The sequence below is a fragment of the Parus major genome, chromosome 3, assembly GCF_001522545.3.
Source record: "Parus major isolate Abel chromosome 3, Parus_major1.1, whole genome shotgun sequence".
NCBI lineage: Eukaryota > Metazoa > Chordata > Aves > Passeriformes > Paridae > Parus > Parus major.
The window spans coordinates 66,030,490-66,055,429 of NC_031770.1; the positions used below are offsets into that span (position 1 = coordinate 66,030,490).

The 24,940-nt window shown below is 36.7% G+C and overlaps 1 protein-coding gene across 1 annotated transcript in view; it reads left to right on the plus strand.

The window, feature by feature from the left end:
* The first annotated feature begins 2,825 nt into the window (after positions 1–2,825).
* HS3ST5 (heparan sulfate-glucosamine 3-sulfotransferase 5) overlaps positions 2,826–24,940 on the plus strand; it is a 175,637-nt gene continuing 153,522 nt past the window's right edge. Inside the window, exon 1 of the mRNA XM_033512830.1 lies at positions 2,826–2,971. The gene's annotated coding sequence lies outside the window, so the exon portion shown is untranslated. The remainder of the gene's footprint in view (positions 2,972–24,940) is intronic.

Here is a 24,940-nt window from a genome sequence, read left to right on the forward strand (position 1 = left end):
ACTGTGCAAAAATCCTACTAAAAGTACAACTAGTGAGAGAAAACTTAAACTGTCATTGTGCAAAACTGTAAACTTAATAAAAGTAACTTATTGCAAGTATTGCCTCCCAATTTTCTGTGTTCTGTGTTTTGAAAAAGGTCAGAGTGAATTATCATATTTTTTCCTTCTGACCTTAAAATCTGTGTCAGCACATTTTATTTTTTTATTGGAACCTGGCACAGCATTTCTCTGGTGATTTTCTGAATGTTCCATCTTTTATTTTTAAATAAAAGCAGAAAATCAAGGTGGGGGTGAGGGCATGGTGGAGGGGAGAAGCATAAATCTCTAGCCGTGACCGTGACAAAGAAAACTTTAAAAAAACCCTCAGAGTTAAGATTTTGCCTTTTATTTTTTCTTATCTTTTTTTTTCTTTTTTTTTTGAGAGAGAAAGTGACTGGCACTTGAATTTTACTATTTGATATAGTCTAATTTTAGATGTGAATAGTCATATTACAAAGCTCTTTGTATCTACACTGGGTCTGAGTTTGCCTTTGTGCTGTGCAAGAATTCTCAGTCCATTTCTTACTGCCTGAACCCTGCCACAAAACTAAGCCACCCATTTTTTTTTCCCAGTTAATTAAGGAAAAAACTTCTGTAGGAGACTTTTTGAGGAAATATGACTGGAAGATAATTTAAATAGGGAGAGATTCCAAAAAGAATCAGTATCCCATCATTCAAATACTTTTCCTAGTGATAGAAATTCATAAAATCATGCCAAGACTTTCAGTACCATCTCTGAATTTATTTCACATGCAGGCTATTTCCCTAATATAATAATGTAATTTTCCAAAACTATATCTATGACTCTATAGTATATGAACTAAGAAACTAATACTAGAAAAATAATCTTTGTTGCATTTATTTCAGAGAAAAAAGTATGTTAATAAATATTATAATTAATCAAATATATCAAAAAGTTATTGCAGAAACCATTACATTTGATTAATCGGCTGTATTCCCGAACCTCCTGGTTTTTTTATAAATTTTATATTTTAGTTTAATTATTCTAAAGAATATCAAATCTTATGACAATGTTCAGTGTAAGATATGAACAGGGTGAAGTGTGAAGCTCTCCAGACTGTATGTGCACAGGGTGCTTTTCACTGTGAACTTGTAAAAATGCCTCCTTTTTTTTTCAATTGGTCACCTATTCAGAAAATTATCATATCTGAGGATTTCATAGGAGCATGTCCATTGGCTGTGCCACTGTGAACATTCTTACATGAGATTAAATGCTTAGTATCTTATTTCAGTCTTTTCCTTTCTTTATATATATAAACCAGATCATACACAGGCATATATTCCATTTCAACAGACATAGCATTTTCAAAATATGTTGAACTATTGCTACTTTAATACTTCATATTAGTTTAGATATATATATATATATATATATATATGTATGTTTATTTATTTATTTATTTGTCTTTAGGCATTTCCAGTGTATAAATTAGAATAAATTTTTTTACAGTTTTTTATCAAAAAAACTGATTCTTTTTTACATTTCTGTAGATTTCTCATTTGAGCAAATCAGGCTTTCTTATAGCTCAGTTATTGAATTTACCTTCCTTTTATATATCTGAGCATCTTCATTTTTCAAAATATGGTGACAACCATTTATAAAGAGACAAAGGATACCTAATGGGACCGAAAATGTTCAAATATTCAGTAAAAAAGGACACTACTCTACAAGTAGGACCAAGATGTCTGTATTAGAAATGGCAAAAATCTCCTGTAATTTTTTAATATGATTGAAACCACAGGCTTCTGTCTGATAAGACAGACACCATTTCATAAAACTTTGTCACCTATTAGTTCACACACCTGCCAGTTGAATATGTGACGGATAACTGAAACAAATTAATTTTACTGGAAATTATACATAATTTAATTAAATTATAATGATTTCCAAAATAAGGAACTTGCTGTTCAGGACATTCTTTCCCAACATGAGCTTTAAAAATATTTTTGAAAAAAACAAGGGGAAATCTCCCCAGGTTTCAGTATATCCACCATAAGGACTCTTTAGGTGTTTCCTGCATCTAAAATAAGTGAACAAGCTGTTTACCTTTTTTATTATAGTGGGTATTCCACAGTATTTGTTGGTTACAGCAAATGCTTGTTACAGGTGAAAAAGAGAATACTGCAGATCTTGTTCCCAGTATGGTAAGAGGAGCATGGTCCCATCATCAGACTGTTGCCCTCACTAAACACAGAACCTCTGCCATGCTTTAGGAGGACCTCGAGATCTAAAGACTTGATCTATCATATAAACAGTTAATTGCATCTTCTGCAGCACCCATGACAGTGATTCCATATAGAAGTTAAGGTGAAGTCTGGGGCAAGATGTATAAGCTACTTCATAAGTTTTTGGGACAATCTGGACATTTGTGGTCAGGTGGGAAGACCTGTTGTGGACACCCATGTCTGTGGCATTAATGTGAACATGTGTGGTCAATGGAAAGTGAGAAGGGCTCTGAGGATGCCAGAAAAAGAGGCAGAGTCAACACAAAGGGAAAGCTGACACCAACTGGCTAAGCCTAATTTACCAAGCAGAGTTTGGATCTGGATTGAAAGAGAGGCAGTGTAAAAGAAACCAGATCTGCAATCTGCTAGTGATAGCTGCATCATTTTTGCACCTTTCTCCAGAGAACCTGTGGCATAACAGGGAGTTTTGATGTGTAACCAACAAGTAAACCCAGCTCAAGACTGTAATATCCCCTACACCAGTATGTAAGCTAACTCTGATGATGAGCCACTCTCTGACCATTGCCCCCGGTGTCTGTGATCTGAGATAGGTCCCACCTGGGGTGAAAACATGGGAAGACATCAGGCTCTCCGTGGTGACGGCTCTCCTGTACTTGATCCAGTGTGTGACATGACCTGGGCTCCCAGCATGACTGCAGTGTAGGAATCCCTTTGAGATGCTCAGGTAAGACAAATTTTCAACAGCTGCCTTGGTAGCTAATTAGCCCTATCCAGGCTTTGATATTTGGCTCAGTCAGTACATGATGAAAAGACTTATTTACATATTTTCCACCTGTTGCCTGTTTTTCTATCATCCTAGGGTTTCTGAAAGTGTTTTATAATGCCAAGGTTTCCCGGAGCAATAGTGCGTTTGAACCAGTACTATTTAAAGGACTCCAATTTTATACTATTAAGACCCAAACCAGATGACTCCTAATTTTTAAGTTTTTTAACTGTATTACATTTTCATCTTACTTTTTCATGAGTTTCCTTTCCTGGGAGGAATTCAGAGAAGTCCAGTGCAATAGCAGAAGAAATAAAAGCACATCATCTTAATGGAAGTGATTTTTTTTTCTTTCAATTGATATTGAATGAGATATTCTGCCTTTGTTAAAAAAAAAAAAAAAAAAAAAAAAGAGAGGAAAAAAAAGAAAAAAGGAAATAAAAGGACTAGGAAACTTAATATGTTTCTTATTCTTTTGGTGTCATTTATACTAGATTGTTAATCTGATTGTAACATCAGAAAGAGGTCATGATAGCCAAGAGCCCAGTTGCATCCTTCCTTGCTTTGCAGACTTCTGTGCTTAAATTTCCTTTGCATATTTATAATCCTTCTGCAATTGTACACAAGTAACTGATATTTCTGCTTAATCTTGGTAGTAGATAAATTTGCATAGTGAGTTGGTACTTGAATTTATGAAGGAAAAAATAAGAAGCAGGAAAGGACAGGAAATTGCTTTTGTGATATGTTAAAGTACTCTGAAATGATCCAAAACCAAACCATCCCCATGATGTGGAGCTTTCTTACAGTCAGCTACACACTGTGTCACTTGACATGTCAGTGGGCTGTAATTTATCAAAAAAGTGTAACCTGACATGCATTAACAAATAAAAACGCATAAAATATACTTTCTTTCCTTTTCTGATTTTATTCACTCTCTGTAATAATGCTGGACTTCATTGTTTCACGTAGTGAATCTGCATACAGGGCTGATGGTTATGTCACTGGGAAGAAACTAAATCCCTGCTTGTCCCTCCAGATGAATGCTGGATCTCTTCAGTACTTTTCATGTTGCATCACAGTACATAATGTCATATGCCACTGCCTCTATGACTGACTGCAGACTGAAAAGTGACTGTCTCCATTATGTTGTTGATGTGCTCACCCTTTCTGGCATGGGCAATGGGCACTAAGCTGCATTTAAGGTAGGGAAGCTGGTAATTTTTTCAGCTCAGAAGCTAGTGGTGAAGGATCTCTTCTGGTCCAAATATGGAGGGCAGACAATAATGCAGGGCAGCACAGGTCACCCCACCCTCCAGCATGGAATAACTTATCTACCCAAGTACCAGAAGCACATCTTCAGATGGTGCCAGCAGAAACTCTCCTGCTGTGTGTCTGTAGCAGGCCAGAGCAGCCCATTTCCATGGAGCTGTTAACATCTTCTGGGTGGGAATGGCTGTGTCTGCTTGTCTGCCCTAGAAATCCCAAACACCTCTTTTCTCTTTAGCTGTCAAGTCCTTCCCACCTGTAAGATGATGGTGTGATGAGAAATGTGTGGTTTCAAACTACAGAGCCTGGAAGCAGGTTTATCTTGCACACATCCAGGACACATCCACTGCTCCTTCTTCCACTTGTGTCTGTACTGCAGAGTGGGTGCACCTGGGGGACGGGGGATGTTCCTGTAGATGCGCACAGAAGAGAAAGACAAGAGTGCTAATTAGCCAGAGAATCCCTAGGATGTTCCAATTTTATGTTTGAGTTTGTTAGCCAGGAGTGGCTAATTTCTCATTAACTAGTTTTCAATTTTATTATATTATAATAGAGCATAGTTCCCCAATAAACCCATTAGATGACCATAAATACTTAAATATACATTTCTAATTTTTCTAGTTTCTAATTTCATTTGTCTGTAGATCCTCTTAGAAACAGGCAGAAGGGTTTTTTAGACATTAAGTATTAATTTTTTAATTCACATATAACTTTCCATAATCATGTAAATGTAAGTTCTAATTAACAGTGTAGAAATCAAATTATTCTGTTAATCCATGACATACCATTAAATTTGATATTTTAACCATGATGAACTATAATTAGATGAAATATAATTAGATCAAAATAATGTCCTGAACATTTGGTATAAAAAGAAAAATATATGGCTGTGTACATATGCACCATTATGATAAATTTATTACAAAAAAATCAAAAGCTAGTTTATTCTAAGTTGGTTTAGTGGTCTTGTTCAGAACATGGCAGGAGTAATTTAAGAGTTCTCAGTTTTATCTACATTATACATAATGAAACTGTCAAATTGAATCATTAGTATACTAATTTTGGCTCTCTTAATAATCCTTTTTGTATTGTATACTCTTACACAATCTTACAATGATGGGGAATGTATATAATTGTTAGGTGCACTAACAGCTTGTCTATATAAAAGGAGAACAATTTTAAAAATAACCACTGCTTTCAGATGTGCAGTTTGAGAAACCTTCTTTAGTCATCTAAAACGAGAAGAAATTAAAACCAAGGATCATGATGTCAAACCAGTAACTTGCCTTTTTACAAAGCTGTAAAGTAAGTAAGCAACCATATAACAAATGGCAAACTCTAAAAATTACTATGAAGTTTTTGAAACCAAGAGCTCAAATGTTAGGAAACGTCACAACCAGAGCACTGTGTTTTCAGCCCTCTTATAAGGGTGCACTATGATTCAGACTTCAATAACATGAGTGTGCAGTAGTTTTTCTGAAGGAACCTTGACTCATCTGGTATGATGATTAGAATGGGCTCTCTAGTGAGCAGTGCTTCAATTATTTATTTTTTTTTTTTCTTTTTATTGTTTACTGACTGAGTGTGTGCCTTGTTATCTTCATGCTTATTTTGAAGATAGAAAATAAGACCAATTCACTTATTGGTCTTATTTTGAAGATAGAAATCCTGACTTCCTCATTGGCTTTTTTCAGTGTTCATTATTGAGATTTGCAAAAGTCACTAATGTAATTATTAATTTTCATATAGCCTGAAGAGTAAGCGTGTTATCATTAGTACATTTTTGCAGTTCAGAACTGAAGTTCAACTAAATAGTAGGACATGAACTCATTTTTGTTGCTCAGCTTGAAATTCTACTGTACAGGTATGAAGACCTCAAAGGGAGAATGAAAGAACCACATGGAGAAGATGCTTGCTTTCTTTCATATATTTTAAGAAAAAATCTCCTGAAGAAACATATCAGCTGTTCAAATGTTCATTTCTAGAGTATGACTCATTTGAGCAAATTTCTCATTTTTAAAACCAGAACCAAAGAACTGATTTTCTTAAAAAAATAAAATAAATACCCCAAATGAAAAAAAAATAAATATTGAGAGCTGCACTTTATGAAATATGGAGTTCTGGGATGTGGGGAGTTTGTGAATGTGAGTATGTTAGGAGAGTGCAATGGTACCTCTCCAATCCGTGAGGAAGCAGCACACCCAGAAAACACATGAAAGCAGATGGGACCATGGTTGGGTGATCTGCTAACACTGCTAGAGTGGTGGTCTAATGTTCTTAATGTAGATTGGATAATTTATTTGGGGTTTTTGTTGTTTTTAATTTTTTAATACATTTCTATGTGCCCATAAATATATTAACAAATAACAGATGTAGAGGTCTATCTAAGATCTATATTAAAGATCTGTTATCCCTTCAAAATGCTTGGAATTAAAATGACAGGGTTTTTTTCTCTGCATTTGAATGGTGTGTTTTATCAATAAGCTGTGTGTTTGTAATGCATGTTTGCAGTCATAATTTTAATAATTTTAATAATAATGATTCTCTTGTTTCCACATATCTCATATTAGCAATAGCTACTGTATAGGGCTTTTCTCCTACCAGAAGTTCTTTGTTTGAAAAGAGCCTTTTGTTTTATTAATTACAATATCAAATTCCAATTATTCCTCAATTTGGATACAATTAAAGAATTTCTTAAAAATGCAATATCTTGGGGTACAATTGTTTCTAGTAGTTCATCTTTGTGGTTTGGTTTGGTTGGGTGTGGTTTCCCACCACCAGCCCCAAAAAGGAACTAATGAAAGTAAGCCCCAGCATGTCAGTTTGGTTTGTATTCATATGGACGTTCTTTTACATGATACTCATCTTCTAGTGTCATAGGGAAAATATGCTTTGCTACTTTTTACAAGAGCAAGGATGTTAAACTCTGATGTCTTGGCTATGTTCCAGTTTGACTAATTAATATTCTGCATAGTCTCTCTAAAATTTCAAATTAAAAGATTGGTTTTTAATTTAGACTAGTAGCAAATAGAGTATCATATATATATTGCCCTGCAGAAAAGGCTGCATTTCTTACTGAAATTTAGTATCACGAAGTGTCATCAACTCTGAAGAAAAATAATTGTGGAAATGTTAGTATGTTCCAATAAACTAAGTTTGTCTATTCAGAGCAGTGCTTACCTGTTGCGGGATATCAGATCTTTGACTGTAAATTGTAATTGCATGTATAAAAACAAGTTTTAGATGAGTCATGTGTGGTACATATGGTACAGTAACATGACAATATTAGCACATAAAGATGAACCAATATGGATTTGAAGATTCCTGTGACCTTACTGACCCCTAGGAGGACAGAAGTAATCAGAGTCCTTGGGAACAGATGTGCCCAGGGTTGTTAAGTGGTGCTCTTCACTTGGGGGGAGATGGGGTGATGAACACACTCGCCTTCCTATTGAACATCACAGCTGGCCTGGGCAGATCAGGGCATCTGGTGCTCCCCCTGAAACGCTGCTCTACAGTCCCCTTACCACAAGCTCTGTGTTCTGCTTGATTCCCACACCTGTCACTTGCATAATAGAACTGAGAATGACCCCAGTGCAGTACAGAAACTAAATTATGCAATCTGTAGCAGCAAATTTACAGTTTCAAAATCCAACCATATAATTGTATAAATAGAGATGGAACTAAAAATACAGTAATGCAGCTGTGTTTCATCTTGTGTTTTAGGAGACAACAAAGGATGAGTATGCCCTTAATGAACCAGCTCTCTCTTTTCCCACTCTCTTTTATCTTTCAACTATAAGCACTCAGTAATCCCACTGTAAAAGATGTTGAAGATCAATGTTTTATTTGATTATGTTCAAAGTTGTTGAGTCTTTTCCACTGGTATGTGTAGGATGAAGGAAATAGTGGAAGGACTCAAGGATCTTTATCCAAAGAAGTCTTGTGATGTGATTTTGGGAGGTGTTTCTGATATACATCAGGATTGTAAAATGCTAACCAGGCCAACCTGAGGACATACCATGTGTTTCTGAATTACAAAGTAACCCACATCGAGATAACTACGATCAAATTGAAGTCAGATCCTGAGGAGTACTGGCTTCTTAATCCAGGATTGGCTTTGGCTGGGAGATTTCAGACGATTTCTTTAGGACATCTGGTTCCTCCACCTTACTGTATTCCATGTTTCAGAGATTATTGTAGCTTTCCTTGTCATACTTGAGCCAGAATGATCAATCATCCCAGATACATGTAAAAAATATTCCTGGCAACTTGGGCTGCCAAACCCCTGGCATCTGAATTTTCAGAGCTTTTGATACACTCATTTTATCTGAGCCAGTCTCCAAATGGCAAGGGCTAGTCTTAAATCAAAATCACATAATCCTGGGGAAACTGAGTGCCTCACCTGCTTTAGCACAACTACATACAAGGTTCTTGTCTGTCACCTCCCTTTCAAAGAACACCGAGAAGACACTGATTTGAGGAGTGAATCTCACTGGGAGAAAGAATTTGAAAACAATCTTGTAAGATAAAAAGTATAAGATAAGAAAGACTGAAGGCCATTATATGTCTGCTCAACACAGCTTGCCATGAGCTAATTGCTTCTCTCTTTGAAGAATTAAATAAATCAGAAAATAAAAATACTTGGGTAAAATAGTACTTGTCCGGTCTTTTGAGCAGGTGTAAAAATCTGATGGCAGAGGAAAAGCAGAGGTCCTGATGCCACATTATACTGTAAGTAGACTCCTGTCCAAGCCTTCAGCAAGGCAGGATTATCAGCAGGATCAGTGAGGCCTCAAGGAGGCTCTCAAGGAGACCACTGCCCCTACACATTATCTGCCCAAACCCCAATGACTCTTGTCAGAAAGTTTTAATAGTATCATGATTCTTGATGATACTGTGCCTTTTTTAATATCAGGGTTGTGAGACACCCAGGTTCATTACCCTATAGTTATTACCCATTGGTCACAGCTGCTGTCTGTAAGTCATCAAAGCAACGTTTAGGCTTGGAAAAGAAAAAAAAAAGTATTTACTACAGCATGTTGTCGTTTGGAAGGGTCATTTTTTGAATGCAAGTGTCACAGAACTTTATCTTTCTCTACACTCCCTCCATCAGGACAGCAAGAGAGAGAACAATATATTCTTCTTGTGTAGACATAAGTACCCTGTGTCATCAAGTCCTCCTGTTATTACTGAGCCTCTTGAAAACTCCAGCCTCTTGGCACAGGGAAGAGTGTGGTGTGGATGTGTGCTGGAGCCCTGCTGCAGAACGCGGAGCACAGGGAAGCTGGGGTAGCACCAGTGTGGTGCCTGCATGGGAGCATGTCTTTTGGGTCACAGAGTCTGTATAACTGACACCAGAAATAATCTACCAGAGCAGGGCTCTGCCACTGGAATCAGACTGTGCCAGAGTCTCTGGTGGGTCTGGAGACAGATGCACAATTTAAGGATGCCTGTCACAAGGTATAAGGTTCAAAAGGACTGCTTCCAGTGCTCTGACACAACCCACTCCTCTCCTTTTTGTTTGGGAGTATAATTATCTGGGTCATATGTTACCAGCATGTAGAGGAAACGTGCTGTGATGGTTAGATTTTTTTTTTGTTATATACCAAGTATCTCACCCTATTTAGAATTTTCACCATTTTTCCTTTCATTTTTAATTCTTTTCTCTTGGTCTAGAGGCTATGGTAGGTGAATGGTAGTGCTATGAGTCAGGCTATCTTTTCCAGGCCAGAACAGAAAAGGACAGACAGTCAATATTTTTTATGTGGCATAGCTATTAGTTTATAACTGTAATACCAGTTCATTTCAAATTGCCTTTTTAAAGTTTACAGTAACAGAAATGTTTGTAAATAAACATCTACAAAGGGTGTCACTTTCTAAAACTTTTATGGGCTAACTTAATTCTTGTGACATACCTTACCATTGCCCAGTTTCTAAAATACATGTAGATATGTTCATTAAAAAAAACCAGATACACTCATTGTCAATGAGGCAAATGATCTTAAAGCAGAGAAAAAACAGATTTTCAAACCATAAGTTCCTACATAAAAGCATTTTTTTATCATAAGGAGAGTATTATGGGCTAATGTCTTATGAAAATGTAGTAAAAAATCAATAAAATGTGTCTACAGTTTTGAAAGTTTCATAAAGTAATTCACATTCTTTTTTATATTATGCTAACACTAAGAATTTTGAAAGTTACTTTAATGATAGCTGTTATCATCAAATTCCATTATATATTCAGGAACAGTAGTGGAATTTTGTGTATTTGTCTGAATAACTGAAAGCTGGAAGAGACATTTATGCAGTCCACAAATGCATTATGAAAGTACTTAATCTGAGGCAAACACAATTGTATATGCTTTTATTATGTACTCATTTAGATTTAGGTATAACAGAGTATCTTACAGAGAATTTTAAGATATTAGACAAAATTTAATGAATCACCTTAGTTTATCCTAATTTTAAGTAGTGGTGGGGTTTTTTATAAGAAGTATCGAGGTTTTGTAAAAAAATTACTGCATTTTTTAATAAGAAAACTTTTTCCAGTGAATGCAGGAACTGTCATGAGGTGGTACATTAAGCTATGGCTTCTTTTAGCAAATAGCTGGTTTCTGAATGGCAATTTATTTTTTCCCTCTGAGTTTGCTTAATGATGTTATTCATAGAGTGATAATTTGTCTCAGTGTGGGGCTGCCTGCTCCAGGGGAACTCAGCAGGGGCTGGGAACTGCTGCCTCTCTCAGGTCACTCCACTGTGAGGCAGCAGCTTGTATGCCTATGGAAACTCAGGGACATCCAAACCCTCCCCAAAGGAATATCACCCCTCCATTCCTCTTTTGTTGCTTGTTTGTTTTTTATTTAATACCAGGTAGCATCTCAAAACAGCACAAAATACAAAAAAAAAATTCTATACATGAATGTCTCCAGTCAAATATGGATTTTATGAGTGGAGAAAGTGTTTTCTGGCTTTTATGAATGCATTAAGTAGTTTTTATGACACTTCAATGTTAATCTGTCAACAGATAACTAAAATCTTAAGGAAGACGACATTTTCGTGACCAAGGTGTGTAGAGGCCTAGAAGGCTGGTGCATCACAAGGTGCCAGTCCAAAAGTCAAAAGGGATTATGTTCATTATTGAACTAAGGAAGTCTGAATTTTGTCCACAAAATAAAACAAATTAATAAATACAAAGCTTGCAATATCTTTTGACATGTCTCTCCAGTGTCTGCTTTGGGTACCTGGAGGCAGTGACCACATGTATGTGACAACTTCTTGATGCTGACACAAATATTACTTGAAGTGTTACAGCCAAACACATGCCTTCACATCTACAGTTTGACTTCATTTCTCTGATTTTTAACCCTTGGAGCTTTAATTTTAGTGGCCATCATTAAAAAAAAAAAAAAGTGAACTATGTTTTACTGTTTTATCATTCCTAGTTATAAGGAGATTAATAAGGGATAAGTATTTTTCTCTGACACTATAGAATAATTTGTATGTGGCTCAGTGGCTCTTCAGTGGACATTGTAATATGATCATTGATCTTTTTCGAATGACTTTGAAGAGCCCACAAACACAATACTTTGTTAGGAAGATGTCCTGGTTTTGCCTGGGATGGAGTTAATTTTCTTAGTAGCTGGTAAAGTGCTGAGTTTTGGATTAAGTGTGAGAGTAATGTTGATAAAACACTGATGCTTTGGTTGTTGTTCAGTAGTGCTTATCCTAAGTCAAGCACTTTTCCCATGCTCTCTCAGTGACAGAGGTACACAAGCAGCCAAAAGGGAGCATGGACAGGACAACTGAGTTGAACAGGCCAAAGGGATATTTCACACCATAGAACATCCTGATCAGTGTATAAACTAGAGGGAGTTGGCCAGGAGCCACTGATCCCTGCTCTGGGATGGGTTGAGCTGTATACAGTGAGTGAGAAATTACTGGTATTAATATTATTAATATATTTTACTTCTTTTCAGTTATTAAACTGTTTTTGCCTCAACCCACAAGTTTTACCTTTTATTTTCTGACTCCTCTCCATATCTCACCTTGTGGCAGGGTATGAGTCACTGTGGTACTTAGCTGATGGCTGGGGTTTAACCATGACAGAGGAACTGCAATGAGGTGTGAAATGCAAAATTGAACAGCCTAGCTGGGAGAAGCAAAATTGTCTCTCAATGTCTTCTGCCTTGCATGGCCCTTTGAAATTTACCATCTCTGTGTATAATCCTCCTTCTTTTACTCTTGTCATCTTTAACTAAATACCTCTGTTTACCTACAACAACAAAATATTGGTACATAGAAGTGCACAGCTGTCTTAACAGTAGGCTTTCATTTATTTATTTCCTTATATTATGCTTCAGCATCATTGTTCCTTTGGATTTCCTAGAGGACAGACATCCAATTTAGGTTGAAATGGCCTAGACATCCATAGATATAGAGGCAGGGGAACTGGATCATGGACAGTTTTTTGAAAGGAAGGATTTAGGAGACACCCTGGACCTATGAGTTTTCTTTCAGTTGCTCCACTAAGATGAATGGGGGACTTATAGGTTCAGTGACTTTGAAAATGAGGTTATACAATCTCTGCAGGGGTCCTTGCTTTTGTTCGTGCTCTCATCCCCAGTGCCAAGCAGAAGCCACATGTGTCAAAGAGATTACAGTTTCCTCCTAATGCTTTGTGTCTTCCACCCTTTCTTATCTTGAAATCTGGTGTTCACCCATTGCCTTGGACTGGATTCTTCAGGCACCACGTTGATTATACAGTTACATTTAGACAGAAACAAAATCTTTTGCGGGAGAAGAGTGTCAGGGGTGTGAACTATAGCTTGTTCTGTTCAGCACTGAGGTTGTCTATAGTGTTATCCAATGCAGCGCAATTTTTGGTAGAATCTCAGAAAGCTGATGTTTTCCCTTATCTTCTTATGTAAGAAACAAAATGCCAAATTAGTTTATTTCTAGCATAGAATTGTTAGGAAAGGCATTTTTTCTTTCCATTTATTGGTTTAGTCAAAGTCATTTCTGCAATAATTAATAATTTAGACTCATTTTTACTTGGTACTTAAAACCAATTGTTAATTTCTCTTTATCGCAATAATTACTCAAAATAATGAAAATTTCACAATGAATCTTCAACTCATTATAGATCAAGGACATATGGACAAATAGATGCATTTGTTACATCTGGAAAATTAAATTCTTATAGAAATTATTTCAATGTAGTTGTATAAAATGAAATTTAACAGTGGTAGCCCAATAAAGATGCTTTAATAATTTAAAAAAAAACATGTGAAGACTTAAAATCTAGAATTATCTTTTTTTTCTGGTACTACTGTAGACCAGTTTAGGGAATATGGAGTGAGCTGGTCTCCATTTTCTTCCTTACCAGAATTATTTACTTAAGTTCCAGTCAATTACATCTATGTAATGTCATTGCAGGCTTTAAAAGACAGTGGGGTGGCCTGGAATTATCTTGGGGTTTAATTTTGCCTTTGGAATCTTTATTACCAGTGATGATGTGTGAAAAAGAAAGAGCACAGCTTGGCTTTCAGAAGCCAGGGTAAGTTTGTTTGGCTGATGCTTAGGAAAAATAACATTTAAAGCCTCTGTAGACTGGTCAAAGACAATGTGCAAATCCCTAGAAAGCAATAAAATATATTTAATACATTTTAGAATCTAACCCCACTTTAACTTTTAGATACTGCAGAGTTTGTGCTGTGAAGTGATTCTAGAATATTTATTTCCATGCCTTAAGCTAAAAAAGTTTATGGCTACAAAGAGCAAGATCAAATTAAACAAAGCAACAGGCTCCAGGTATTCAGCTGTTCCTCAGGAACTCAGCAGTAACATCTTTTTCAAGAATTGGATCCACAATGAATAATTGGTGACAGGCTTTTTTCTAACAAAAGATGAATTCATTTCCTAAGAAAATTAGAAGTCCTTAAAATAAAGCTGAAGGTTTACTCTACTGAGGTTAGATCAGTGTATTTTATATGCACTTAAATACATTCCTTAATCAATGAGAGGACACTGTAGTTGATAGTGATGATAGGTGTGATATAATTAGACCCTCATAAATCCTCTAAAAAGTAACAAAAAGAAGTTGGTCTACTTTCCTGAAAACAAAATGCCAAACAGCTCTCCTTGCCACCAGTCTTTGAAGAAAGATGTTAACTGCACAGCGTCATTATGATTTGTAAAGATAAATATGCTAAAGCTAAATTATCATCTTGATATTGCTCTAAAGATTTAACAGTAGGTGTGTCCTATAGAAACCCTGAGCCACAGCAGAAAATAAGTGTCCTCTTCAAACTCTGCTGGTTTGTAAAGCATTTGCACTTGTGTCTTCTTCATGTTTTGTCCCTAACTGATGTTAGTTCTGTTAGTGAACTGATTGATTTCTACTTTCTATTCAGGGGCTTTGTAGTCCACACATCAGATTTTGTTTGCTTGTCCCTATAGACATTGATCCCACTTTGCTTCTCATTGCTTCCCATCCTAAGTCTCAGTTTTTCAACATTTGATGTGATTCTCTGTACATTACATTCCTCTTTTTCTTCCCCAAGCTTTCTTTCCCTATACCAATACTCCCAATGCCCCTGCTATTCTCCTACCAGGATTTGTCATACCTGTTCTCATGTACCTAGAGCTTTGGGTCCCCATGGCCAGCCTGAGGACTGTTTTCCTTATTTCCATGGAAGCTGCAATCTCTAAAAATGCCTGAAAGTTACCTTCTCCCCTGTGGCTCTCAACCTTCTAGTCCCTCTTTCCTTTTCTTTTAAAATGTATTTTTGCCTCTGAGAGATGTATCATTTAGAGCATCAGCCAACAAAAACTCTACTGGGTTTGGCTAGAGCCAAGGTGGAAGTTTTGCTGCAAGGTATTAATTTGTTATCAGTTCTATTCTTTGAGCTGCAGATAATTGGAAAGGTGTTTCTAGCTGCTTAGGTAAATAGATGGCAAAGACTTTAAGTTTTTTATGATTTTTATTTTTTTCTTCTTAGAAATCAATACATTTTTGCACATTGATTCTGGAATTTGAAACAGGGATCACATGGGATATGCAAAAGTGCATGGACAAAGAAATGCATTAAGTTCAACCAAATTTCTTATAAACATAGTTTATAAACAGTAAACAAAAGTAAATATTCCTGTTTGCCTTCCTCCATTCATGAGTGAGCGAGTAAAGAAATAGGATGTCATTTTACTTAGTTCTTATAGGTAATTATGGTTATTCACTGAGGCTTAGTTCTTACCAATGGATTTATGAAGGTTGCTCAGACTATTGCCTCACTTTCCACAACCAGATCTCTCTTTCCATTTTTTGTTGTCTTTTATCTTGTCATGGATATATATTGCAAGATTGAAATTGATTTAACATAACTCTCAACATCTACAGTATTTCAGTTAGATGGTCTTTAGAGTTGAAGAAAAGAAAGAGGCATTTTTAGGGTATGATTCATTTGACCCTTTTCAGATATCTAGTTCAGGAATGGATGAAGCATACCAAAGAAGTACCTCCACTACAAAGAAAACCTAGATAAATGTGAAACTCTCATTATTGTCTTTGTACTTACTTAAATTAGGAATTTCAGTTAGTGATTAGAATTGAATAATGAAATCCACTTCTGTATGGAGGTGATATACAGGTGATCTCTGACATCTAAGCCCTTAAACATATCTAGTCCAACACCCCTACCACTGGTAAGGAAGTCTTTCACTAGCTTAGATTGCTCAAATCTTCATCCAATCTGACTTGAACACTTTCAGGGATGGGACATCCAAAGTTTCTCTGAACAACTTGTTTCAGTGTACCATCACCCTCATGTTCTTCCTTACAGGCAATCTAAATCTACAATTTCGATTTAAAATCATTGTGTGCTGTCACGACAGGCCTTAATGAAAAGCTTTTCTCTTTTTTTCTTATTAGCCATCTTTAAATATTGGAAGGCCATAATAAGGTCTCCCTGGAGCTTTCTCTTTTCCAGGCTGAACTCCAGCTCTCTCACTTTTGTCTTCCTAGGAGAGGTGCTCCAGCCCTCCGAACATCTTCATGGCCTTCCTCTGTTGTCACTGCAGCAGGTTCATGTCCTTTCTGTGTGGGGGCTCCATAGCTGGACACAGCACTCCAGATGGGGTTTCACCAGAGCAAATTAGAGGAGGAGAATCACCTCCCTCAGCCTGCTGGTCATGCTTGGTATGCAGCCCAGGAAGCAGTTAGCTTTCTTGTACAATATTGAACAGTATTCTTTGTGTCTTTTCCCACAAATGAGCTCTGTTTTCAGTGATAGCACATTATTGTCTAGGGAGAAAATGTTAGAAAAAAAATGAAGGATGAAGCAGAAGGAGAATAGTAGAAACTATCTAAAATCCAAAATATTATTTATAATGATACCTTGTAAAGAAAATCTAATACAATAAATCCAAAATAATTTCCACTGTGTCTTAATAACACAAGCAGAACTTTCTTTAAAAAAATGGTCTATGACAGTTTCTTCACTTAGACCATGTTTGCCCTTAAAACAATTTGCTGACATAGCTGGGCTAGGAAGTGAGATGTTTTTACCATGCTGAATGACATAAGTATGATAGCAACTTCCTGGATGTAGAAATGTTTCTTAAAGAGCAAAAATAGCCAATTTGCAAGTACAGCTAATTCTATTCCTGGAATGAAACTTTTTTTGCTGTTGCTCTATCTCCATGGCCAGGATTTACCAATATAAAGAAATGTTAGGATCTGTTTATTAAGCGATGCCTCTGACTGAATTAAGGTGCAAAGGACAATATATGCCAAAATCAATAGTACAGGTTTTATTTGACAGTAAATGTGAGGTAGAGAGATCAAAATAGGAAGGGGGTGTGGAGGAGAGAGAGAGAGAGATTAAGCAAAGATGTCACCACCACATGGATTCCAGTGGTGTCCCATTGGTCCTCTTCTTCTGATCTTCCTGGTGGTGGGGGTCCTGGGTCCTTCTTCTGGAGGTATCACTGTATACAGTTCAAGGTATCCAAGGGGTGGTTGCAGAAGTTCCCACAATTTGGGCTGGCATGGGTGCAAACAGTAATTTCCTTTCTCACAGTTTCCCACAGCAGGGATTTTTGCCCAGATGCTAACCAAACCTTTACCTCCATTAGGCCTGGAATTAGCTCCCTCCTGCTGTGCTGTCTGCACTGGTCTAAAGTTCTGTTGTGGTGGCTTATCTTGTGAGGAGAGTGTTTTGAGACACATAACTTTGTTCATTAGGTCCTCACAACACACTATAATGCTTTTCCATCAAACCCTTGTAAGTCTAGTGAATACCTTCTGTTTTTCAGAACCATCTATCCTTAAATTCTTGATTTTGATAATCTTATGAATCAGCTACAATGAAAAAGCTTTTTTTTAATTGTCCACATAAAAATATCTCCATGTTATATTTGGAACGAGTTCATTTGACCTTTTGTTGAGGACCTTTTCTGCTATACAGCCAATTTATACTGGTCTCTTGAGTGGTCACTTATCAGACATGTATACTCATTCAATAAAGATGTGCTGTCTAGTTGAATGTGTGCCAAAATGTTATGACTTCCTCTCTTCATTTCTGCCAAACAGTATGAATATTACTTAGTAATCTTCGGCATATTGTGTTTTGTCACTATGTACGACCTGAATGTATCCAGACATATGTTATACAGATCCTTTATCTCTTCCTTTTCAGTGGGTGGGAGAAAGTCAATTACTTATGAAGACACTGCTATGTTTAATTCTTGGGGGTATTCAGTTTGAGAAGATAGAAGAATTTGCATATTCAGGACATTCTTTTTGTGCTATCCAGGCAATACCTGGTTCAGTAATCTTTTGAAAAGTTCACAGAAATTGTTCCTAGCATTGAGAGAGGATGGTGTGTGCTGCTTTGTGCACTGGAAAAGAGTAGGTTGGCATCCTTCACAGCAGCACCTTTCCCACATAATTTGGAATACATCAGCTTTTGCTGGAGTCAGAACACAGCTGGGCTTTTAAACAATATGGTCTTGTCATCTTAGGGAAAGCAAACTAGTATAAGCAAAGACAGAGTTTTGAATGATCCAAGTCTACAGATCTAAATCAAATTTGTAAATTATCTCATTTTAATAACTTTAAATTGTGTTGAGTCTTTTTCATTGTTGTTCAGTTTAAACAGACAATATGAAACTGCAAGAAAAATACACAGAACCATTTTTAATGAGAATATTCATATGAGGCACTATACCTATATGACTTATAAATGAAAGCATCTGTGTCCAGACAAGCCCCTTCAGACAAGGAATATTTTATAGTTTACCAAGACATCCCTCCTCTTCTGAGCTCCACTGCTGTGTTTTGGGGGGGATCCTTATTTATAGCCTGTGTCAGCATAATGCCCATTGGAGATGTGGTTACACCAGAGTTTCCTGTGCATTAAGTTGTCCCAATGACTACCTTTACTCTATCAAACCAACAAATATCTCTGCCAATAAAATCATCTCCCTGCTTCTAACTCATTTATGGGCTGCCTGTGAAAAAGAGAAAGCCTGCTTCCAGCTGCTTGGACACTCTTCCACCAGATTATACTGTCTGTCCAGTAACTTCAGCACGAACATTTTATTATTCTTTGCTTCTATAAAAATGATCCAGGCTAAAGTCAGAGCAAGGGACATAGTTTTGTGTGACAGAACCATGATACTGTTGCATCTAAACTGAGATTTCCCTATGATTCAGCACAGCAAACTCAGTGTGATGAGAGTGCTGCCTAGTAAAAAACAAATAAGATCTCATTCAGTTGTGTCTAATAGATATTTTTATGAGAGGTCTGAGAAAATCTCATCTTCTGCCAAGCCCTTAGTAGTGTTTGCTCTTACTACTAAATATTGTAAAATTCCTTTGGGAGGTTTCTATACATAACCAACATAACATATCATACATTATCTTGGAAAATCCTCATAACTTGCCACCCCTGTTCTTTTACCTTATTTTTTAATCTCAGAGTTAACTCTTTCAATAGACAGTAGAATATGAGGAGAAACAAATTTATTACACTCTTACCATGTTAGGTTATTGATGGCTGTCAAGTGCTGTGTCATTTAAGTCAAACGGTGTAATCCACACTGTTAACTGTTACAAGCCAGAGTCTGAAGAGAGAAGTTCCTGCATTTATTGAAGGTTTCTCTAGGCAATGAGAATGGCAGGACCTAGAGATATGCCATGCCACTTATGCTGATTCAAATGGAAGGTTTAATTACCTCTAATTTTGTTTCACAGTAGTACAGCAATGGAAAGAAGTATCTGTTGCTTTGCTGTTGGCTAGCAGAGCTGAGGAACTGACCAAAACAAGATAAGTTATTGCAAACAAGGTTCTGTCTGGCACCTGGGGCTATTTAATTAGCCAGAGACTGAACTCTAATGAGAACAAATCACTAGAGGAGACAGTTTTCTTATTTTTCTTGTTTCTTTCTGAGCAAGGATAAAGTGAAAAGTTAAATGAGGTAAAAGTTCAGATAAGAGCTTGTGATTTTTCCATAAGAATAGTAATAATATTTTTTTTTTCTTTCTTTTTCTGCTGTCTCTGTGGTGCTGAAACCTTTGGACCAGAAGGAAATGATATGACAGCTGGGTTCTTCCTCATGCAGGGGTGAACACTTTGCAGCACTCACTGCTCTGCACTTTTCACTGCCCTGCTGAGTGGTGTGGGTGTGAGAAGTCCCTCACCAGCTTCCAGCACAGAGTGAAACAGGCTATTTAAACAGTTTAAACTGCTAGTCTGAACTAAGCTGATTTTATGGCCACTGGATTAGGAAGTAATTGTATGAACTGTGCTGTTGGCTCTGCAGGGGGATCAGACTTTTCAGCTTTTCACCAAAGTTGAAAAATCAGCAAAAAGGAACAGGATGTTTGGGTGGCCCTACAGAGCCCATCAGGTGATTTTTTCCCAAGTATGCTTCAAGGCTGAGCTGTAGACTAGTTCTGTTTCCTTTTGCCAGTGCTTAGTAAACATGACAGATCCAAAATATATGTTAGCAGCAGAGTCAGTATGACAGGCAGACAGTTGTTTTGGGAAGTATTAAACAAAGGCTAATTTAAGGCATGAGCAAACTGATTGACAGTCAGAGGAAGAGGGAGAGCAGTCCTCCACAACTCCTCTGAGACAGATTTCTAATCTGAGTCACCAACATAGGCAATCACTTACCTAGGAATCCCAGTGAATCAGACTCTCATTCATACTGCTCTTTCTTGTGGGAGAAGATTATGGAAGGAGTGGGGCTGAAATGTCTTAGCAGCACAGATCAGACACTGATTGAGCTGGATTTAGAACTATGTTGGTTCTGAGTTTGTTCTGGCTGCTGTAAATGCTCTTCTTCTGTTTGACGGCAATCAGATGTTCACACTGACATTAACGTGTCCACTACTAGATTACTTACAATTGGCACTCACCTTTTCTTAAAAGATCCAAATGTATCACTGAATGATTGCTCTTTATAGCTGTTGTACACATAGAAACGAAATACTTGGTGAGACCGCTGTTTCTCTATTCCTTTCTTTTCATAAAACACTAAAGTATTTGGAAAAAAATGCACATTTATTCCCCTTTCTGAATTCACTTCTTATTTGGACAGCAGTTCAAATTCTCAAAAATAAGAACAAAATAGCTTTCAAAATACTGATGTAATCATAACAGTACATTTTTCAGCCACTGTCCCAGTATAAATAATTCTATGAAATACAAAGTAAATACATAGGATGAGCCCTACAGGTACTCTAACTACACATCCACTATATACATCCCAGACACATTAGCTAGGTTAAAAAGTGCATTTTGAATAATTTCTTCTCTGATACAGACCTGCAACTTAGCTTTACAGAAGACCTCTGTGCCTGAGCCAGCATGATTTCCATATCTCTCTTTGTATACTTTCATCTTTAAAGTAGGATTTCAGTGCCAATGGCCAAGAAGTTTCCCTCTTGGAGCATCAGAAATCACTCAGCTCAAGTTCAAGAACTTCAGACTAAGCTCACTCCCTTGGAGACAAAAAATGCTATCATTCCCTCATGGTGCTTAACTAAAAAATACATTCTCTGTGAAAAAGTTAAAAGAATGATCTGGAGTTGTGCTTCTGGGCTTGGTGTAACTGAACAAGTTTTCCTTATGCCTTAAGAATGATTCGACCCCAAGTGATTTTATACAGTTTGGCTTGCTTTTCCATTTCAGAACTTTAGTCAGATGAGAAAAGTAGCCTTACAGTTAGACCTGGACTAGACTAGTTACACTGATTAATTACTTAATTAGATCTTTACAGCAAGTACTATGTCTGTAATATGATTGGTTTGATAGATAAAAATCCCATAAAAGACTAATTTTTTTCTTAAATTTTTACATTATAAATACATTAGTACCAGTATTCAGACATGGAAGCTTGATCCAGCCTTTTGTGCTTGAATTTCAAGTGCAAACAATATTTAGTTATTCTAGTATTTGTTTAACATTTCATTAATTAGATTTTTACATAAGGAACAAATGCAAGAAAAGTATTTGTCTGAAACAGGACAGCCTTCCTTTCCTTGTATGTGTAATTATCAGCTGAGAATCTTTTCAGTCTGGACAGCATGCAGTGTGCTAGTTATTCACTGCTTGAGATTTCAGCTTAGTTCTGACTGAAACCATGACTAAAATTAGCTTAATTTATTTGGGTTGTAGTAAGTATTTATCTGTATGACAAGCCAATCAAAGACCTAGGCATAATTTACAACATTTCCCAAGGTAGCACTTGTAAAACAACAAAGGTGTTGATAGACCCATTTTATACCTTTTGGCAGGCTTTTGTGAGGAAACTTGCCATGTTGTATCTACATTATGTTGTTCTCACATCCAGTTAATGGGTTTCCTACCACTGCAACAGGAGGCTTAAGAACTCCTTAAAAATCTCCAAAATCACTCAGAAGTCCAAATTTAAACAGAATATTTACCTGGAAATATGGAATGTCAAGGAAAAAAACTTGGTTTTACTTTTAGATAAACTATAGAGTAAAAATTTTAAATAAACTAGAAGAACTTATGTACAGACTCCAGTGCATTTCTTTTTTCCAAGTTTGTATTTCTTTTTTTTTTTTTAGTCTTAATATTATTGTGGTCTCTTATATATTCTTTATTCTTATCATCATTGTGCATTTTATTACTACAGTGAAATGTCCAGGGGAACTGTTAAGAAACTAAGCTTCTTTTGGTAGACTGTCTAGTCTCAGTTTACCAATTTGAATTTGAGTCATAACAAAATTTTTAGCAATATCTCATATTAAAGGGATTCCACAAACTTGAGACACACAAAAATTGTCCAGCTTGAAAACAGGCTAGTTTGCCTTTGGATAGTGTGAGTCAGCACTGCATGTATTGATTCCAAACAACACAGACATTGCAGACATGTGATGACCCAGTTTTAAAATGCATATTGTTGATTAGAATAGCCATTTCATATTGGTGGTAGAATGAACAATACTGGACCATGTCCAAGCCCTTAAAACAGTTAATGGCTGTCCTTCTCCAACAGATGGCCACTGTGTTTGCTTTATGGGACGGTTTGGATCCATGCAGCTTTCTGCATCACCATCTTATTGAAACTAGTTGTGCTGCAGTTGGAAGAGCCACTTCCACAAGCAGATGACATGATGGTGTAATTTATACAAATAATTATCAGCACGCAGTCAAACCACTGTAATGAAAGGATTAATTTCTAGTGAGTTGAAGAAAGTGTTGGAGTCAAAGAAGGGAGGTTATTACCAGTTGTTCCTTCACTGATGGAATAATTTGCTTTGTATTTTAATGCATTTTGTAATTTTTAATAGAAAAAAGTAATACATACATGCCTACTCCTATTTATCTTAATAGTACTGCAACATTAGATTGCAGCATGAATGAAAAGCTGATGTGTTTCAATGCCTTGGCAGCTTGCAGTGACCTTCAGGAGAAATGAAATGCTCTGTTGGCTGAGGAAACAATTGAGCTGAAACCAGTCAGGCGCAGTAAACTCGGAGATAGTCTTTCCAAATTAAAAGCTGTTACTAGCAGCTCAAAACAAGGCAAAAAGTCAGAATATAACATCTTGCTGCAAGGTGATTTTATGCTCAGATTAAAGTGGAAGGGAAAAAAAGGCAAAGTTCAGATCTAAAGGAATTCCTATTAACTTGAAAAATTTGGAGATTAGAATGAACATTAACATCCAAAGGTAGCTGATGTATGGACACACTGTAGAAGCCATAATCTGTTGAAAATCACTGAGATAAATTTAGGCTACTGACCTTTTAGTGCATTAGGGCATGAAATAAATCACTGGCTGCAAGTAGTAAATTTTCTACAATCTAAATGCTTTCCAAGTACTTCTAGCTGTAGAATTTTGCAGTCAAGAGCACTGCATATCAGGAATAACCTTTAAATATTTCAATTAAGCCTTAGTATTCCTGACCCAATCCTGCATTGTTACATACCCCAAATTTTTGTTAATACCATTGAGTATATTTCAGAGAATGAGAAAGAATAAGTCAGGTTTTAAATCAGTCAGCAGTGTCCTCATAAATTAATGGTTATTTACATACTTATAAAGAGTTCAGCTTAATCTCTAGTAAATTTCCACAGGTTTCAGCTACAGCACTTAGAAATATATTCAGTATTAAAATTCACTTCATTGGATCCCTTTCTTTATTGGATGTGTGCTGCTTTACAGGTGGGTACCCTGAGGAGGAGAGCCCATAGTGTGGGAGCTAACTAGCTACAGCTGAAAGTCCCAGTCTGTGCTTCAAACATAACAGCATTTCAGGAACAGGTGGTGTAGTCCTGCTTATTGTGCCCTGCTGACAGAGGAGCTTTCATTTTGTCTGTTCTAGAGACACCATTGTAAGAAGTCTCCTGAACTGCAGACCTTGTTTGTCACCTTCTTTCTGTCCTTTCCAGAGCCTTCACTTTAACAGTTTTAAAGAAAAAGTCTTGATGACTTATGTTTGGAGGAAAAAGTTACATTTTCTTCTCCTCTTCTTCATTTTCCTGACTTTGATGTCACTTACACATGTTTCTCTTTGCAGAAGAAATGATAATATAATCCACACAGCACACATCCATCTGTAAATGTCAAGGTGAATTCCTCAAGGTGTCAAAGCTGCATTCTTTCCCCTGATAATTGAATTGGGTAGAGCATTGACTGGGGATCCATGGGCTTTTTCTGAGGACCTTAGAAACCATTGTTCCCTTGAAAACTCCAGGGAGTTATTTGGGTTCAGCGCATTTCGATAGAAGATTTTGGAAGGGATAAAGACAAGTGCTGTCTCACTGCAGCATGACATAATGTTGGTTTTATTTTGCTAGGCCTCATTACAGTCTCTTTGTGAGGGGAACTGAAAGCTGTATGGAAGGAAAAAAATTTACTTTGTCAGCTGAAACTCCAAACTCATTTGCTCCACCAGGTCAGCAGCAGCTCTGTGGTTCCCACCTTGTCTGGGGCAGTGAATAGTTCCTCTTCTCTTCCAAATGACAAAGATTTTAGGAGGGCAGTGATGAGCTTTTATAAAACCAATTGATTTATGGAGTGTTATTCAGGGAGGGGTCCTGTATGTCAAAGATTTCAACAAATGCCACCAATTAGATAATTATCAGATAATTTTTATAAGTTGGATTTTTTTTCTCTTTAAAA